This window comes from Littorina saxatilis, linkage group LG9 (assembly GCF_037325665.1).
Source record: "Littorina saxatilis isolate snail1 linkage group LG9, US_GU_Lsax_2.0, whole genome shotgun sequence".
Classification (NCBI taxonomy): domain Eukaryota; kingdom Metazoa; phylum Mollusca; class Gastropoda; order Littorinimorpha; family Littorinidae; genus Littorina; species Littorina saxatilis.
This window is the reverse complement of record NC_090253.1, coordinates 1203491-1220436: the sequence shown is the minus strand read 5'-3', so window position 1 is coordinate 1220436 and position 16946 is coordinate 1203491. Positions and strand designations below refer to the sequence as shown.

At 43.6% G+C, this 16946-nt stretch overlaps 1 protein-coding gene and 1 long non-coding RNA gene across 5 annotated transcripts in view; both read right to left on the bottom strand.

Moving 5' to 3' along the window:
* Positions 1 to 16944, bottom strand: part of LOC138975031 (uncharacterized) — a 30906-nt gene extending 13962 nt beyond the window's left edge. Inside the window, exons 1-2 of one of the 4 annotated variants that reach the window (XM_070347679.1) lie at positions 16848 to 16934; positions 563 to 644 (exon numbers count right to left, since the gene is read on the bottom strand). The gene's annotated coding sequence lies outside the window, so the exon portion shown is untranslated. Of the gene's footprint in view, positions 1 to 59; positions 181 to 562; positions 645 to 16847 lie in introns of those variants that run through there. The other 3 variants (XM_070347677.1, XM_070347678.1, XM_070347680.1) reach the window with 3 other exon arrangements.
* LOC138975055 (uncharacterized) overlaps positions 1 to 16946 on the bottom strand; it is a 379618-nt gene that overhangs the window by 338340 nt on the left and 24332 nt on the right. The window lies entirely within an intron of this gene.

Here is a 16946-nt window from a genome sequence, read left to right as displayed (position 1 = left end):
GCAATGCAAGGTGAGTAATATAATTCAAAAGCAATAAACCAGGAAAATAACCAACTTACGAACCCGTCAGGAGTCACACAATGCACTGATGTGGCGAAGTACGAGTGAACAGCTTACAGCTGTGTTTATATATGGTTGCTAGTTGCATGTTCACCGACTCTCAGCAGCACTGTATCCCTGACTGATCTAAACCAAACGTTCTGCCCACACACGCCGACTGTCTCCCTGATGTTAACCCTTTCACTTGTTGTGAGCGATGGAGAAGAATGAAGAGTTGCGTGCAACCTGAGTGTATTGCGGCACCCTGCTGTTCCCACCTCTACACAACAGTGCTCTTTGATGCTGCTCACTCACGGATACAGTGGAACCCCCCTTTAAAGACCCCCTGATGTACGACCCCTGATGTAAGACCCCCTGATGTAAGACCCCTGATGTAAGACTCCCTCCCTTTTAAGTCCTTGTGTTCACATGGTTGTTCATAAACTCTGTAAATCATAATGTACCCCCATTTTAACTCATTCCTTTTTAAGACCCGATTTTCTCAGATTTTTGAAGGTCTTACCTTCAGTTCCATTATGCTGATATAAACCAAGATAAACGATACTGCTGTCCCTCCCTGTCCCTCCCTGTCCCTCCAGGCTTTCCTGTAAAATAAGGGCATATTCTTCCTCTAGGATATGATGACTTACACCTTACACTAACACCAGGTTGCTTTCTGTAAAGAGTGGGATTTTGTGTGTGTGTAGAATATTTCATAATCCACACACACACACACACACACCCAAAACAAACAAATAACCAAACAAACACAAACCATCATACCAGAAACAAGTGAAACTGGAAATGTACAACATCAGACCAGAAAGGGGGTGGGGATATAGCTCAGTCGGTAGCGCGCTGGATTTGTATCCAGTTGGCCGCTGTCAGCGTGAGTTCATCCCCACGTTCGGCGAGAGATTTATTTCTCAGAGTCAACTTTGTGTGCAGACTCTCCTCGGTGTCCGAACACCCCCGTGTGTACACGCAAGCACAAGACCAAGTGCGCACGAAAAAGATCCTGTAATCCATGTCAGAGTTCGGTGGGTTATAGAAACAAAAAAATACCCAGCATGCTTTCCCCAAAAGCGGCGTATGGCTGCCTAAATGGCGGGGTAAAAACGGTCATACACGTAAAATTCCACTCGTGCAAAAAACACGTAGTGTACGTGGGAGTTTCAGCCCACGAACGCAGAAGAAGAAGACCAGAAAGGGTTCAAGCCACATCAGCATTTTGCTGGTGGGAGTGTGAGAGTTAAACGTAAAGGCACAGCTTGCAAGTGGCTGATTCAGAGCTGTTTGTGACTGTGAGAGTGTGAGGGTAAGGCACAGCTTGCAAGTGGCTGATTCAGAGCTGTTTGTGACTGTGAGAGTGTGCATCAGAGTGCATGCATTTATTGTGTTTGTGATAATGTAAATGTTTGTGTATTCATGTGTGAGTAAGATTATCTATGCGCCCCCCCCCCCCCCCCCCTCTTCTCTGTTTGTGTGTATGTGTCATGTGTGTAAAATGGTGTGTGTGTGCATGTGTCTTTATGCATGTATTTATAATAAGTGTGTATGTGGTGGGGGTGGGGGGTGGGGTTATATGGGAGTGCATGCACTGAAATATATCATAATATAATGCAAGCATTTTGCAAACAAAAAAAGAGATCGAGGGCCGTGGGTGTCAAAACATCAATATGAATCAAATTATAGCTCCTAGCAACCAAATGGAATAATCTGTGAGATATAAATTATTGAATCAGTTTCCAATGCGCATAACTGCTGCGGAGAAAAGTAGTTATGAGCTCTAGTATCCTCACCAAGCAGGAAGCTAGACAAGGCCATGAAGCTCTGGCCCAGACACAAATCTTCAGCACTGATCTAAATGTCAAGAGAGCAGGGAGACTAATTCTGTCACTGGAGTCGGTTTCACTATTGATTTCTGCTGCAGGCACTATAATAGCTGAGCCAGCACAACTCGCAGTAAACAGCAATGGAAATAACAGTTCAACAAAGTTGTTGTGTATTAAGTTATAAAGATATTTTCTCTGCAAAGCTCTGCTGTTTAATCAAGCTGTCTTACATGACCCCAGATTTCTTGAGATCACTGGGGTCGATCTGACAGGTACTTGTGCGAGTCAAATTATCTACAATTTATTGACCACGCCTAGGCAGGTAGCGGTTTGTTTGTTTTCTAGGTTTTTTTCTCTCTCTCTTTCACTCTCTTTTAAGAGTTGGTTTAAAGGTGACCTAGCTTTGGTTTGCTTTCTTTTTAATCTGACTGACTGACTCTCTCTCTCTCTCTCTCTCTCTCTCTCTCTCTCTCTCTCTCTCTCTCTCTTTGATTGTCTAGTTTATGTCAACCATCTTCTGAAGTACCTACCAATGTCGCACAAATTCAATACAGCCCATTTTATTTATTGTTGAAATCGGTATGCTCATTGATATCAGGCCTATATGTACCCAAAGGAGAAGGTGATTGTGTGCCAATGTGTGTGTGTAGAAATGTAAGACCTTGTGTGTGGTTGTGTCACAGTGTGCATGTAATATGATATATAAATGTAAGACATTGTGTGTGTGTGTGTGTGTGCAGGGTTCGACACTAGCGGGGGCGGGGGGCGTTGGCGGGGGGCGGAACGCCCCAGAGTTTTGTGTTCCGCCCCAAACATTGCCGAAGCTTGGGGCCCACTCCGCCCCAGGATAAATTCCAACAATGACAAACCGAAAATTCTAATGCCAGAGCCAATCACTAAAAATCGCCAGTCAAAGTCGTCACTGAAATTTGCGTTACGATCAATGCCGCAGTCAAGAAAAAAAAACATTGAAATCGTCGAAGGACAATGCCGCAAGGGAAATAACTCCCAGAGTGAGAGATAAGTATCGCCTTCAAATGCCAAACGCAAAATGTGGTGACACATCCCAGGTGTAAAAAGACATGGAAATGAATATGAAGAACAGGGTGGAGAGAAACGAAAAAAGGAGACCGATGCAGCCAAAAGCGCGAAGCGCTGTCGTAATTTCAATGTCAAATGGTTGAAAGAATTTCCCTGGCTTCAGTACGATGAAGAACAAGAAGGGCAAAGCCCATACGACTCACATGCTTGACCTTGACCTTTAATAACTAAACCTAGCAATGACATCATACACTAAGAACTGCTTTACACATTTTTCCCACCAAAATACATGTGACCTTGACCCAAGGTCAAGGTCATCCAAGGTCATGCAACACAAAGCTGTTAATTCAAGACATAGGAAGTACTATGGTGCTTATTGGCTCTTTCTACCATGAGATATGGTCACTTTTAGTGGTTCACTACCTTATTTTGGTCACATTTCATAAGGGTCAAAGTGACCTTGACCTTGATCATATGTGACCAAATGTGTCTCATGATGAAAGCATAACATGTGCCCCACATAATTTTTAAGTTTGAAACAGTTATCTTCCATAGTTCAGGGTCAAGGTCACTTCAAAATATGTATACAATCCAACTTTGAAGAGCTCCTGTGACCTTGACCTTGAAGCAAGGTAAACCAAACTGGTATCAAAAGATGGGGCTTACTTTGCCTTATATATCATATATAGGTGAGGTATTCAATCTCAAAAACTTCAGAGAAAATTGGAAAAATGGGAAAAATAGCTGTTTCTTAGACAACATTTATGGCCCCTGCGACCTTGACCTTGAAGCAAGGTCAAGATGCTATGTATGTTTTTTGGGGCCTTGTCATCATACACCATCTTGCCAAATTTGGTACTGATAGACTGAATAGTGTCCAAGAAATATCCAACGTTAAAGTTTTCCGGACGGACGGACGGACGACTCGGGTGAGTACATAGACTCACTTTTGCTTCGCATGTGAGTCAAAAACCGACAATGCATTGCCGCACGTGAATACTGAGAGTGGGCCCCAGATTTTTGTTTTCCGCCCCAGTAATTTCCATCTCTGGGGCCAGTGTGGCCCCAGGCCAAATAAGTTAGTGTCGACCCCTGGTGTGTGTGTGTGCGTGTGTGTGTGTGTGTGTGTGTGTGTGTGTGTGTGTGTGTGTGTGCATGCCGATGTGGCATGCAGTCACCTACTTTTGTTGTAATTACGTTTGCTCAAGCCATTGCACGATGTAAAAAGAAGTAAACCGTGTTTTTATTGTGTCACTTTGTTGTGACCCGTTTTGTGGAGCGTTAATATTTTTACGTGAGATTCACGTGCTCCTTGTTCAGTTGTTGTGACCTGGTTTTGGTCGGAGTGTCACAAACTGCGTCGTTTAGTTCTAGAACACCGTGAGATTCACGTGCTCTTTTCCGTGTTTTGATTTTGAGGTGAGCCCTGCGAATCTGCGTTGCAAGTTTTAGAATACGTGTGACTCACGTGTTTTTAGATTTGTGATGTCAACTAGTTCCTTGGTCTTCTTTCTGTTAAATATACCGTTTTAAGTTTTGAGCATGCACGGAGTGCGTGATCGGTTACTGATTGGTTGTAAAATAGTAGTTTTCACCCGATTCTGTCTTAGGAATGTTGTTGGTTGGTCAATCCGGTGACCTTTGACTTTTGAATAACTATTCCATGTTAGGTTTTTGTTTCCATAAATACCGCTGCTTGACTCCTGTCTCGTCAGTCGATCTGAGGGTTTTAGGAAGCGTTTGGTTTTGATGTAAACGTATGAAGGTTATCAAGTGAACCAACGGAGTGTTTCTTATGTTTTAACGTCAACGTAATGTTCTTGGAGACAGTTGTTTCTCAAGTGTGAATCGTTTTGTGCCCTTCGTTTGTGAGGCAACACGTTTTTGGTACTGCTGGTCAACCCACACAGCGCATAAGGTAATTTTGTTGTTACTTGTTTGTGTTGTGTTTTGGTCGCCATTTTGTAATTACTTTGTGAGTTGTTTATGTATAACGTGAGTTGAAAGTCTGACTTGTTGTAGTGTTTCTTTATTGTGTGTTCAACTGTTCTAGTGTTGTGAACGTACAGCAATGTTTTGTAGACGCTAGAAAGTCGCTAATGTTTATAATGATAACTTGTGTTTTCTGTGGTTAACGAAGTTCGAAGTGAAACGTTTTCTCCGACTTTTTCAGCCTTACGTTAAAAGAATTTAGGTAAAAGAAGCTTGCGGTCTGTGGTGATCGTTTGTAAACGGGCTTATTTCTTGTAACGTTATTGAGGGAAAGTGGATGAGTAAATATCTTGTTTGTGACTTTGATTAACGCAGGAACGTTGTCGTTAGACTTTTTTGGTATGACAGTTTGCTTTGTATTCCTGGCCTGATGAGTCAACGTTTTTGTATTTTTCTGAAAGTAGCCATTTTGGTTTTAAACGTATGTATGCTAAGTTTCTTGAGTATTCTTAGTGCTTATGGTATTGTTGAACGTACGGAACGTAATTCTTTATTGTTGTTGAACGTACAGAACGTAACTCTTTATTGTTGTTGAAGGACTAACCAACGAGTGTTTGGTAATTGTAACTTTCGTGTCTGTTTGTCTTCGCCTGTCTTGTGATTGTTTATTTTTCTTGTATTTACTTCTCGTGTCTTGTTAATGCATTTTAATACCTTTTGCCATGTCTAATAATTTGTTTTCTTTTCTCTTTTTCTTTCTGTCCATAAGTTTTTTACCGCAATAAGTAGTATCGCAATACGTAGTATCGCATTACGTGGTACTGTAACTATATCTATACATTACTGATCCCTAGTGTCAGATGTAAAATAATAAACCAGTACTTTTGCGCGTTATCGCTTGTAACCTGTGTTTGTCATTTCGTATGAACAATATGTAGTACCAGCCTCGCTCACGAAGGCGCGCACAGTAAAAAACTTTAGTTGCTGTCGTCCAGTAAAAAACTTTAGTTGCTGTCGTCCAGTAAAAAACTTAGCTGCTGACGCCCAGTGAAAGAACTTTAGCTAAAGTAAACAAACTTAGCTGAAGTCCAGCCAAGTGAATGTAAAGAACTGTTGTTATTGATGCTCAATGAACGTAAACGTAGCTGTTGATAACCAGCAAAAGACTTTATTGTTACCTGTCACTGTGTTAGTGAACCATAGTTTGACACAGATCAACTTGTCGGTTAGAGATCTTCCTACTCCGTATCCGGCGCATTTTTTGTGACTTTTGTGTATTATCCCAAACGACCCTCAGATCGATTCATTTTACTTTATAACCAGATAAACCTTATGTATGTTTTAAGTGCTTTTGAATAAGCGAACATTGTAATGGAGAAGATTCCAGCAGATAAACCATTGGAAGCTTCAGGTTATGACGTTAACGGCGATGAAGATGAACATTCTCAAAGGCCTAGGCGTGACATTAAGCCTACTGAAAAAGGTAGAGAGTACCAGATTGAGATCAAAACTAGAAACTTTGCAAGACAACGAACATTCTTGGAACGAGCAATCGGTGAGGTAGTAACAGAGCTTAACCAAGAAACTCCTAATCAAGAGTCGTTAACCAGTCAAAAACAAATTGTTTTGAGCATGTACAAGGATCTTGGTGACATAGAGAAAGGTCTTCGTAGTATTGGTAGCGGTGAAACCATTCAGGAAAGTTGGGATGATGTTCAGAGAACAGTTCAGAACATTATGTTTGACATTGATCGAGCTCTTGACAGACAAACGACTAGCGTGCAGGTGGCTAAGGAGCCTACTTCCAGGCATAGCAGTGTTACACCTAGCGTTGGGTCATCCACCCACAAGTCAGCCAGTGGTAAGACTGCCAGCCATAAAGCAGCTAGCATTACGTCAGCCATCCACAAGTCAGCTAGCCACAAGTCAGGTAGCAGGAGATCAGGTAGCCAAGTAGCTTCTCGCGCCGAGTCTCTCCGCTCTAAAAGTGTTAGCTCTGAAGACACTAAATTGGCTCTTAAACTAGAGGCTGCTTCCCTGGCCATAAAAGTGGAAGGTGACGCAATAAAGGAAGCTCAGTTTAGTGAACTGGATCTCTTACAACAACAATATGCTGAGAGAACAGCAGCTAGGCAGACTGAGGAAGCTGAGAGAACTGCAGCTAGGCAGACTGAGGAAGCTGAGAGAACAGCAGCTAGGCAGACTGAGGAAGCTGAGAGAAATGCAGCTAGGCTGATCGAAGAAACTGCTAGGCAGGCCGAAGAAGCAGCTAGGCAGGCTAAGGAAGCTAAGAGAACAGCAGCTAGGCAGGCCGAAGAAGCAGCTAGGCAGGCCGAAGACACAGCTAGGCAGGCTAAGGAAGCTGAGAGAATAGCAGCTAGACAGGCCGAGGACGCAGCTGAAGCAGCTCTTGAAGATATTAAACAGAAAAAGGCTTTGAGACAAATTCAGTCCACCGAATTGAAAATTAGCTTAAGAGAACAACAAGCTATGTTACAAGTATTGGAACAAGGTGAATCCGTTCAGCAGGATCTCCCTGATCTACCGTCAGTCGATTTGTTGAACACTAGGTTCCACCCTCGTCCTTTCGTTCCCTTGTATAGTCTTATGGCCCCTCCTCCTAACAATGAACATACAGCGATAGGAATAGGGACAGGTGCTGCCGTCATTGCTGACCAAGGAACACACCAGCCAGCCTTGGACGTCACGTCTGTTCCTGTCTGCCAAGCCGCCGTCATTGCTGACCAAAGGACACACCAGCCAGCCATGGACTTCACGTCTGTTCCTGTCTGCCAAGCCGCCAGCACCCGTGACATCTCTACTGTCAACGCTGCTGTCACCAACTTCGTCGCAGGAACCACAACGACTGAGCCACGACAGCACGCGTTACCTGTCGTGGACCTCGTCGTTGGAGTCAGCGCCTCTACAAGCGCCGCTACTACCAACAACGCCACCTATGAGGCGTACGGACCTCAACGTAGAGAGGATGTCAACGCCCCCCATCACGTCGGAACGAGCGCTCCTTTCGTCCATCAGGAGCCCTTCACACCCAACTACACGACGGCTGCAACTACATCCTCCATGCGGCCTACAGCGCTGCTGACCACACTGCAGCACCCTCTCGGTGCATACACTGGTCAGCCGCCTCTGCACAACGTTGGACACTCAACGACAAGCGTCACAGGCTCTCGCCCGCCTGATCTCGACCACACAGGTTGGTCCTATCACCTACCAGAGACAAGGGAAGGTGATGAGACGCAAGAACGACACACCTACTTCCCAGAAGAACGTCACCAACGCATGGACCACAGACGTTTTCAAGTTACCCCACCCTGTTTCCCCTATGATACCCACCTACATCCCAAACCAGAGCCTTTCGTGCCCACATTCCTGGACCCACATCAGACCACCCCCAAAGTTATTTGGGAAAACGAAAACGCAAGGCCCCCTGCGTACATGAACTTTGACAAGGAATGTCATGCAGATCGTCCATTTGCCACCTACCCCCCGTCTGCGTACTACCAACGTCCACTTGCTACTCCTGCCAAGCAGGACACTCCTATGGACTCTCTCGCCAAAACCCTATCAGACGCTCTGATGATCAACCGTTTGCCGATGCAGGAGCCGTGCATTTTTGTTGGTGACCCTCTCCAATATCCAATTTGGAGATCGTCGTTTTCGTTCCTCATCGAGAGACAAAACATAACCAGCAGTGAGAAGTTATTGTATCTGCAACGGTACATCGGAGGTCAAGCAAAGGAGGCCGTGACCGGCTTCTTTCTGCTAAGAGAAGGTGATGCCTACGAGAGAGCCATGGAAGTGCTGGAAAATCGGTTCGGCAACTCATACGTCGTTTCGCAAGCTTTCCGGACCAAGCTGGACGAATGGACCCCAGTCAAAAGCAAGGATCCCAAGGGACTCAGAAGTCTGGCCGATTTCTTGCAGCAATGTTCCGTTGCTGCCCAGGAAGTTGGTGGACTGAGCATCCTGGATGATGCCCAATACCTACGGAAGATCGTCGGAAAGCTCCCAGACTGGATGAGTCACAGATGGTCTAGAACAGTTGCTCGAACTAAGGTTGAAAAGAAGAGGTATCCTCTGTTCAATGAACTCGTGTCGTTCATTACCCTCGAAGCAGACATTTCTAACGACCCTGTTTTCGGCTTGACAAGTGCATCGGGGACACCAAGAAAGTTCACAACGAACCTGTCAACCCTGACAGAGGATGTCTCCGCATGTCTGCAGCTGTCAACTTCCGGACCATGACGCTGGGACATGTAAGGAACTCATAGAGAAGCCTCTGGTTGAGATACGAGATTTTCTGTTCAAGAACCGTATCTGCTACGGATGTCTCAGAAGTAAGGATCACCAGAGCCGTCAATGTATGCAGAAACAGACGTGCAAGAAGTGCAAGAAGGCTCATCCCACTTGTCTTCATGATGACAATTTCAAGTATCAGAACAGTATGAGTGAAAACAAAGGGGCGAGTGAACACAAGAACAATTACCGTACCTCTGCTGCTGACGTTCAAGAGCCACTGTCATCGTCGACCCCTACGGTGTCTGCTCTTAAGGCCAGCGAGGAAAACAGCATCGGTTTCACGTCTATGATCGTTCCCGTTCTCGTTTCCAGTGACTCTAACCCCAACGTAGAAGTGCTGACGTACGCACTACTGGACACTATGTCCAACGCCACTTTTGTAGTGCAGTCAGTGGCTGAAGAAGTTAAAGCCAAATCGCAGCCGACTACACTCAGGGTCTCCACACTGACTGAGGACAATGCTGTGGTCTCCGGCAGGAAGTACTCTGGATTGCGTGTCCGCTCTCCTACCTCCAGTGAGTTTGTCAGGCTCCCTTCTGCCATCTCACGACCTTACCTGTCCGTTGACCCCACGCAAATCCCCACCTCAGAGACTGTCAAAGCTTACCCACATCTCCAACACCTGTCTCCAAAACTGCCCCCCTTGTACCCTGACTGTGAAGCAGGCCTCCTCATCGGCTACGACTGCGCTGAAGCCCTCATGCCCCTAAACGTTGTCCAAGGACTGCCATTTGCAGTAGAGACTAAGTTAGGTTGGAGCATCGTCGGCAAGGCACCGCATTCCGTCGCCTTTGATGGCATAGCCTCGTCCATGCGCGTCATCGTCAAGCCAGGATCGAGGGAAGAAGAACGTGTAGCTCACGTCTACAAGGTACAGGTGGACGAAGTCTCGTGTACTGACCCATTACATGTTATGGAAAGAGACTTTGCAAGTGACTCAGGATCCATGTCCCAGGACGATGTAAAGTTCAAGAAGATCGTGAAGGTCAACGAAGCTGGTCACTACGAGATGCCCTTACCATTTCGACCAGAGAAACCGTCCCTCCCCGACAACAGAAGTGCCGCAGTCAAGCATCTGAAGGGCCTGAAACGCCAGAAAAAACGAGGGTACCGTGATGACTGCGTCAAGGTCATGACATTAATCTTGTACGGGCTGATCGTGACGTGTTTTGCCTCTAGGGCAATCCACATTGAAACCCTGGATGACATGTCAAGTGATTCCATCAACGCCCTACGCATTGTTGTCTCCATGCGAGGAAACATATCACGCATTTGGTGTGACAAAGGAACGAACTTTGTAGGTGCATGCAACGAGTTCAAACTGGCATTGGAATCGGCAGATGGACCACGCCCTTTGACCCCCAACCACGTCCTTACCATGAAGTCAGGTGCCATCCTTCCGCCCCCTGGTGTGTTTGAAGATCCAGACCTGTACGCCAGGAAACGTTGGCGCTGTGTCCAGCGGATGGCAGACGAATTCTGGCTGCTATGGAAGAGCCAGTACCTTTCACTTTTGCAGAAACGTCGTGTCTGGCAACGTCCCCAGGCAAACGTACAGGTGGGAGATGTTGTTGTCTTGCATGACCAGAACTTGTGCAGATCAGAGTGGTGCATGGCTCGTGTAATCGAGGTGATGCCTGGATCTGATGGACTGGTCAGACGAGTGAAAGTGCATGTTGGAACAAAGGCTCTAGACAATCACGGCCGTCCCACTGGTGATAGTCGCATATTAGAGCGACCTATTCACAAAATGACTGTGTTAGTAGATCGTGAAAATCACAAAGACAAAGCTGTGTAAGCGAACTGAAAGAACATTGAACTTTGGAGTGTTTTTCCAATTTGACAGTTGTAGATTGTTGCGGTTTGTTTTTATACCAGATGATGTAACGGACATTTATGTTTTAAGTGGTGCGTTTTCTTTATGCCGTCGAGTAAATGACCAGTGGCATTTAGTTGAAACGAGATGTGTTGAAACACTGAAAGTGATTGAACCGTAATATTGTTGTGTAAATGTTTTGCAACACAATGATTTTGAGTTCTAAATTTGAAATGTCTAAATCTGCGTTATTCTTCTTTTGATATAAGGAATGTGTTTGTACAAAGGTTTTTTGAAGTAAATTATATTAATATAATTTCCGGTGGGAGTGTGCATGCCGATGTGGCATGCAGTCACCTACTTTTGTTGTAATTACGTTTGCTCAAGCCATTGCACGATGTAAAAAGAAGTAAACCGTGTTTTTATTGTGTCACTTTGTTGTGACCCGTTTTGTGGAGCGTTAATATTTTTACGTGAGATTCACGTGCTCCTTGTTCAGTTGTTGTGACCTGGTTTTGGTCGGAGTGTCACAAACTGCGTCGTTTAGTTCTAGAACACCGTGAGATTCACGTGCTCTTTTCCGTGTTTTGATTTTGAGGTGAGCCCTGCGAATCTGCGTTGCAAGTTTTAGAATACGTGTGACTCACGTGTTTTTAGCTTTGTGATGTCAGCTAGTTCCTTGGTCTTCTTTCTGTTAAATATACCGTTTTAAGTTTTGAGCATGCACGGAGTGCGTGATCGGTTACTGATTGGTTGTAAAATAGTAGTTTTCACCCGATTCTGTCTTAGGAATGTTGTTGGTTGGTCAATCCGGTGACCTTTGACTTTTGAATAACTATTCCATGTTAGGTTTTTGTTTCCATAAATACCGCTGCTTGACTCCTGTCTCGTCAGTCGATCTGAGGGTTTTAGGAAGCGTTTGGTTTTGATGTAAACGTATGAAGGTTATCAAGTGAACCAACGGAGTGTTTCTTATGTTTTAACGTCAACGTAATGTTCTTGGAGACAGTTGTTTCTCAAGTGTGAATCGTTTTGTGCCCTTCGTTTGTGAGGCAACACGTTTTTGGTACTGCTGGTCAACCCACACAGCGCATAAGGTAATTTTGTTGTTACTTGTTTGTGTTGTGTTTTGGTCGCCATTTTGTAATTACTTTGTGAGTTGTTTATGTATAACGTGAGTTGAAAGTCTGACTTGTTGTAGTGTTTCTTTATTGTGTGTTCAACTGTTCTAGTGTTGTGAACGTACAGCAATGTTTTGTAGACGCTAGAAAGTCGCTAATGTTTATAATGATAACTTGTGTTTTCTGTGGTTAACGAAGTTCGAAGTGAAACGTTTTCTCCGACTTTTTCAGCCTTACGTTAAAAGAATTTAGGTAAAAGAAGCTTGCGGTCTGTGGTGATCGTTTGTAAACGGGCTTATTTCTTGTAACGTTATTGAGGGAAAGTGGATGAGTAAATATCTTGTTTGTGACTTTGATTAACGCAGGAACGTTGTCGTTAGACTTTTTTGGTATGACAGTTTGCTTTGTATTCCTGACCTGATGAGTCAACGTTTTTGTATTTTTCTGAAACTAGCCATTTTGGTTTTAAACGTATGTATGCTAAGTTTCTTGAGTATTCTTAGTGCTTATGGTATTGTTGAACGTACGGAACGTAATTCTTTATTGTTGTTGAACGTACAGAACGTAACTCTTTATTGTTGTTGAAGGACTAACCAACGAGTGTTTGGTAATTGTAACTTTCGTGTCTGTTTGTCTTCGCCTGTCTTGTGATTGTTTATTTTTCTTGTATTTACTTCTCGTGTCTTGTTAATGCATTTTAATACCTTTTGCCATGTCTAATAATTTGTTTTCTTTTCTCTTTTTCTTTCTGTCCATAAGTTTTTTACCGCAATAAGTAGTATCGCAATACGTAGTATCGCATTACGTGGTACTGTAACTATATCTATACATTACTGATCCCTAGTGTCAGATGTAAAATAATAAACCAGTACTTTTGCGCGTTATCGCTTGTAACCTGTGTTTGTCATTTCGTATGAACAATATGTAGTACCAGCCTCGCTCACGAAGGCGCGCACAGTGTGTGTGTATGTGTGTGATTGATCAGATGTGGCTCAAATAAGTGTCATTAATTGTCATAGCAACTGCAAATGTGCAATGGGAGTTGTGTTTATTAATCACAGATTTGAACATCATGTGTCAGTCGTGCTTAGAAACATCAAAAATATCATGTAAAATAAGTAAAAGTTGACTTGTAGTTTTACCAGCTGTCTGCAGACACAGTGGACTTACATTTAGTTATTTAATTTTAAGGCCCACATACTATATAGCTGGAACCGCCGCCTATAAATAAAGACCCTTAGTTTTAGGCATACCCTCTGAATGAGACCCCACTTTCTCACAGTTTAGACATGTATACCCTCTGAATGAGACCCCACTTTCTCACAGTTTAGACATACCCTCTGAATGAGACCCCACTTTCTCACAGTTTAGACATACCCTCTGAATGAGACCCCACTTTCTCACAGTTTAGACATACCCTCTGAATGAGACCCCACTTTCTCACAGTTTAGACATACCCTCTGAATGAGACCCCACTTTCTCAGAGTTTCTGTTCACAACCAGTGTCCATTTACTAATTTAGTGACAATTATATTCAAAGACTCCCTCTGGTTTAACCTTAAAACCTGATTTTGTTAAAAAAAAATTGTTTAGTTTTTTTAATTACAGATTTTGTATGGTGTTAAAAGGGGATAACCACTATAGCTGTTGCTAAACAAGTACATAATAACATGAATCCAGACACGTATGATCTGACTATCTGACGGGCGCAGTGGCGTGGTGGTAAGAAATCGGCCTCCTAAGGTCGTGAGTTCGAATCCTGGTCGCTGCCGCCTGGTGGGTTAAAAGTGGAGATTTTTCCGATCTCCCAGGTCAACTTATGTGCAGACCTGCTAGTGACTTAACCCCCTTCGTGTGCAAGCACAAGACCAAGTGCGCACGGAAAAGATCCTGTAATCCATGTCAGAGTTCGGTGGGTTATAGAAACACGAAAATACCCAGCATGCCTACTCAAGCGCCATTAAATTAATTGCGTCTAATGGAAGAAGAAGGTTCGTAAATTCTGTGCCATTCATAACATATGTTTTTACCAGCAATTTTGTTTCTCAGTATTTTCACACTGTGTTTTGTTTATTTGTTGCCCCACAGTCTGTTAAGGCAAAAAAAAAAATAGGTGTGGTTACGGTAACATAGCCAAAAAAAATAGGGTAGGTAGGTAGGCAATCACTTTTTTTTTTTTTAACTTTTTTTTCTAATGTGTACAAATTAAACCTACTTGACAGGGAAATAAGTGTGCGACTCGGGCGCTTTCGCTTTCATTGCGTTTTTTGCACTCGTTTTTTTTTTTTTTTTTTTTTTTTTTTTTTTTGACAAATGTAATAAAAAGTTATAGGATCGGCCCCTAAAAATAGGGTAGGTCGGGTTACCGTAACCACACCTATTTTTTTTTTAGGCCTAAAACACATCTTCGTCCTGTTTTAGATCTGTACGCTTTTATGTAAGTTCTGTTTTATTGTCAGACTTTTTATGTGTAACTATGTGTCTATATTACTTATCTTACATATTTTTCATCTTTTTAAAAACAATTTTTCTAGATTATCTTATTTTATTATCTATAAGGCCACAAAAAAATTGTCTGTTTCTGGTCACCCGACCGACCCTAAATTTCGGCTCCGACCCTAAACTTTTTTTTTCCAAACTCCAAGGATCACAAGTTCAATGCACTCCCAACTGTGCTACTGAGGCCCCAGCCTTCTACTAAAATTCCCATTTGTCCAAGCTCAAGATGTAAGATGTCTCAAGTCTTCTTTTCTGTTTCATCATGGAAATATCAGACCAGGTAAACAAAGAAAAACATGTCATACTCTTTCAGTCTTTGTCACAGATTTGTAAATGTGTTGAGTGTCTTGTCTCTATGTATAGTGAATCCAGTCTCTTTGCGCGATTTTTAAAGTTAGTTTTATTGGTCTACATTTGGGGTAAAAAAAAAAATTTGTAAAAAATTAAAAAATCCCTACCTACCTACCCTATTTTTTTTAGCCATGTTACCAGAAACAGACACATTTTTTTTTTTTTTTTTTGCCTAACTTGAACTTGAACTTGAACTTGAACTTGAACTTGCGATGTTTAAGGCCTTAGGCCTGTTCATCGATCCTGTCGAATAGTACTCCAATAACACTTTTGTTGGTGGCATGCGCGGGCGGTTATTGGTAGCACGTTGGCGAGAATTTCTCTGGTCTGTCTGCCCAGAAATTGTCCAGCCTTCCTTTGAAACTGTTCACTGATGGTGCTGTCACAACTGTTTCTGGCAGACTGTTCCAGTGAGGAATCACCCTTTCTGCGAAGAAGCAGCTCCGAACGTTCAGCCTACAAAATGGTTTGTACAACTTGAGGCTGTTTCCCCTAGTGTCTTTGGTTTCGGTCAGCTGGAAATTCGGGTTGCCTGTGTCGTAGATCCCATGCATATACTTGTAGAGGTCGATCATGTCACCTCGGAGATGCCTGTGTTCGAGACTCGGTAGTTTGAGTACAGCAAGTCGTTCTGGGTAAGTTTTCTCACTGAGAGCCGATATCAGTTTGGTAGCCCTTCTCTGTACATCCTCTATTTCCTTGCACAGCAGTTTCTGCTGTGGTTGCCATACTGAATGCCCATATTCAAGGATTGGCCTGACAACAGTCTTGTAGAGTTGTACAAACACCTCCCTATCCAGATGCTCAAACGATCTCCTGATGATGCCTAAGGTTTTGTTTGCCTTCGCAGTTGCTTGTGCAACATGTCCATTGAAACTCAGGCGATTGTCTACGTTTCGCTTTCTTCTAGAGTGATGCTAACCTCCTCACCACTTTCGGATCTCCCTTTCATGTGATAGCTGGTCTCTGTGTGTTGTTTGCCTAGCTTAAGGACACTACACTTCTTTGGGTGGAACTTGAGGAGCCAGTTGTCAGACCACTCTTGTAGCTTGTCCAGATCTTCCTGCATGACAACAGGTCCTGAGGGCACGTCAGTACGTGTATATAGCTTGGTGTCGTCAGCAAACAACTTCACAGAGCTGGTGACTTGGCTAGGCAAGTCGTTTATGTACAGGGTGAAGAGCAGAGGGCCCAATACACTTCCCTGGGGGATTCCACTGGTGACTGGCGCTTTGTCTGAGTGTGTACCGTTCACAATCACTTGCTGATGCCTGTCCGCTAGAAAGTTGCGTATCCAGTTAAGGACGTTACCATGAATTCCATGCGCTTCAACCTTCGCGATCAGTCTTGCATGTGGAACAGTGTCGAATGCCTTCATGAAGTCCATGTAAACTATGTCAACACTGCCTCCTTCATCTAGAATCTTTGTCCAATCATCCAATGCCTCAAGAAGATGGGTCACACATGACCTCCCTTGCACAAACCCATGCTGATTCTCACAGATGAGATTGTTTGACCTCAGGTGATCATTTACTGCCTCTCTGACAAGGGTTTCCATAGCTTTGCATAAGATGCATGTCAAGCTGACCGGACGATAGTTACTAGGCTCTGAGTGGTCGTTGTCTATGAATTTTTTTTAATGCTTCCATGTTATTAATGCTTCCATGTTATTTCTTACGAGGAAACTTTTTATATGTAAAATGTTGAATTTTAATGTCTAATGTAAAGCGCCATGAGACTGCCATTTCGGCATTTGGCGGTGAACAGCGCTATAAAAAGTGAAGTTAGTCGATCTATTCCTCCACTTTGATGAATGAAATTACCTACACAGCTTCCACAAGTAGGCTACCAAATAACAAGAATACAAGAAAACCCTGTTGGAGACCTGCTTACCGTTTTATGTACACGCGAACCACAGAAGCTGTCGTGTGATTGTTCTCATAACGCTATCAGTCTGAAAAAGCGACCCTCTCGTCAGCCATCCCCATCTTG